The following is a 3,607-nucleotide window of genomic DNA, read 5'->3' as shown; positions in this document are numbered from 1 at the left end:
GCTGGCTACATGCAAATACATTTATTGAGCACAAAATATATTTTTTATATATATTTTCACCTGGTTTCCACCTGTAAATCTAAAAATTGCCTCAGCAAACTGTTTATAATCACGTGGATGCTGTTATAATATGTTATGATTGAGATCCTGACCCACCATGTGTTGTGGCAAGCGAGAAAGATACATTTTTTGCTCTAAATTACATCACATCACCATCAGTAAATAGCGGACCATGTCTGGCTCGGTTACACCCCGCCTTTCCGAAACCCCGCTGTTCCGAAAATAGATTTCCATTCTTCGTAATGGCGTGGTTTCCCATTTTTTCTAAAGACCCCGCTATTCTGAAAAGGCTATTGTGGAACCCCTGACCCTAACCCTAACCCTAAGCCTATTGGGAAGTAATGGGAACTTGAAAGTCGGATTCGGAACAGTGGTGTTTCGGAGTGGGGGTGTTTCGGAATGGAGGGGTTTCGCAATGGAGGTGTTTAGGAATGGAAGGCTGTCCCCGTCTGGCTCATACTCCCGGAGAGAGATTCTGTTTTCCGGGGGGAAGTGATTTCTTTCTATATAAGTTGCCAGGGAGTAACTTGTACAACACAATAGTGGAAGGCAACAAAGACATGTGTGGACACAAGCATGGAGTAGACGCTTTTTCCCAGGGCTCCTCTCCACTCTCTAATAATTTGGTCATTTATCAAATATTTAACGTATTGTCCCGGATTTACCTCTGAGATCTGTGTGTGTAAGTGCCTCAAGATGACTAAACCGAAAAAGGGAAGGAAGCGAGATGATGTATGCCAGGAGCTAGTGGGGCTAGCCGCTAATACTGTGGAGCTAGGTGACGCTAACAAGTCCGATGCAGATTCTACAAACATCCAAACATTTGACGATTTAGAGGTATCTCTAACAGCTACCCGGGCGTCTTTGGTGACATTCAGCAACCGAATAAAAGAAGATGCTAGTTCGGACTATGACTGCCGCCTCTCCCATGTTGAGCAGACATGCACAAAATGGCAGGGCAGAGATCGAAGGGCTTCAGCTGAAAGTGATTGACCTTGAGGCTCGCTCCAGGTGACAGAATATTAAAATCGTTGGCTTACCTGAGAAGATCAAGAACGGACGACTGACGGAGTTCCTGGCAAAATTTATTCCTGAGCTGTTGGGCGCAGACAACTTTTCCAAGACCCTGGAAGTGGATCAAGCGCACCATCTGGGGAGGCAGCTCCACGCAGGAGACGTGCGCCAGCGCGTAATGATAGAATGCATCCACCACTTCCAAACGAAGGAGAAAATATTACAACTGGCCCGCCAGCAGTTTCCTCTCCACTACAACGGCAAAGCGATTTACTTCTTCCCTGACTACCCGGTGATGAAGTAGCGCCAGGCTTTCGACATTGTCCAAAATCTACTTCGGGTTGCGGGTGTGAGGAGCGGCTTCAGTTACCCAGCGCGGCTGCAGGTCACCCACAATAACTCCAGCAAGGTGTTTTCTTCCCCGTGTGAGGCTGAGACTTTTGCAGAGACTCTAACTTGAACACTGATCGCCCATTGATAAGAAGGCATGTTTAGGTGCTGTTTTGGGTCCCCTATTTTGTCAAACTACGATGGATAGATTTATAACCCCATTAAAATCAAACATCTTAAGTTGACCCACCCAAGCAAGTTGAACTGATATAAAATGATAATACAAGGTAAACAATGGGGATATATGTCAATAAATTAAACTGATGCAGTGTTCCTCAAAAATGTTTATTTTGAATTGTAAAAAGAAGGTTCTTAAACATTAAACATATATATATATATATACAGGGTTCAAACTTAACTTTTTTGCTCACTGGCCAACTGGCTAGTAAGCTTTAAAAATCTACTGGCCAGAAAGATTTTTCACTGGCCAAAAATTATGTATAGCTGTTTTGTATATTTTTCATCGTGTATTGTATATTTTTCAATGTGTTTAACTGTTATAATACACTCATAAGCATTTTTAACACATATCATAGCAATATTAGAATATTATTGTGTGGAATAAGGGAATGAGTCAAATTTGCCTTTTTTTCCTTAAAGGTTTATTTATAAAACATACTTTCTTTGCTGAAAAGTATTAACATTTAATGTATTAACTTGCATTAAAGCAGATAAATCAACTAATCAACTTTACTTCACTTAATCTAAAACCATTAAAACAGATACACAGAAATTCAGTCTAGAGGACTTGACCCTCTTCATCAGACTCCTCAACACAACCATCTCTGGTTGAACTTTCTAGCGTAACTCACAGCAGTCTCGGCTGTGGTCGCTACGTCGTCACGGTGATGAGCCTGGTGTTTTTTTTCCGTTCTCGGGGATTTGGAGGGTGGACATACTCCCGGAATGTGCCTCCACATTTTTCGACCGGGAACGGTTATGGCCACTGGCCTTATGGCCTCTTTTCTGTTGTTTGTTCTCTCCTTTACCGCTTGTCGGAGCTGAACACAAATCGCGTCTCGGTCTCCCTGGATACGGGGCGGGACTAGCAGAGAAAATGGCGGATCGCAGATCTACAAGCTCACAAATCCTTGCTTTACAGCATGTTGTGAGCTTGAAGATCTGCACGACATCTGCGCACAACCCATGCGTCACAGCCGGGGCGGGAGGAACATCAAAGTAGTTGGACCATAGACGGACCCTATTTTTTTTTCACTCGCCAGAGTGGCCGGTTAGCCGGCTTCCTTTACTCGCCAAAGGTTCAAAGTTAGTCGCCACTGGCGACCGCTAATTTTGAACCCTGTATATATATATAAAATATATGTAACTATATATATAATATAAAATTGGTTGACCAAAAACTGGCAGCTGATCTTGTAAGTCTACAGGAGAAGAAGATGGCCGTGCTGCTTCCTGGTCAGCTGGTGCTGAAGACTGCCCTGCTGCTTCCTGGTCTGTGGCTCCAAATATTTCAGAATTGCTCCTGCAAAGACAAAACTCCTTAGGTTACCAAGCAAAATAGATCCTAAGCAAATATTCATACGATATAATTGAGTTATGTTGCACTAATGCAGAAATTCATGATCTGTTTTTATATTAAACATTGCAATATACAGTATAGTGTCCCTTTAAAGCATGCACCCAATTTCAAAGTTGTAACTTTTAAGCAGTTTTCGACACATTGTACTTGTACTTGAAATGACTGATGAGCACTATATGATATTGAAGGAATATTTTTGTGTATATTTCGCAGGGTATTACAAAGTGGACTACTTGTGCCTTACTGATGATATGGTCTTAACCATATTCTGTGGGCAGAACTAACGGTCATTAAATTATTACCTTATTATGATTCTTTTGAATAAAACAAAGTAATACATCAAAACATAGCTAGGCTGTAGGGATGTAGGTAAATTTATTCAAATTATGTTCAAATTAATATCACAGTCAGAAAAAAAATACATAGCCTAATTATGTTAGTAGCAGCTGCATCATAACGATATCCACGTAGCATGCATATTAAGCTTTAGCCTATAACCTATTCATTGATGGACATAAATTGTGTTATTTTGCCTTAATAATAATAAGCAAAAGCGGGAAAAATGACAAGTATATAAAATGAACATTTTTGTTTGTTTTTCTT

This window comes from Pagrus pagrus (assembly GCF_965226575.1).
Source record: "Pagrus pagrus genome assembly, chromosome: 20".
Classification (NCBI taxonomy): domain Eukaryota; kingdom Metazoa; phylum Chordata; class Actinopteri; order Spariformes; family Sparidae; genus Pagrus; species Pagrus pagrus.
This window is presented reverse-complemented; position numbering follows the sequence as displayed.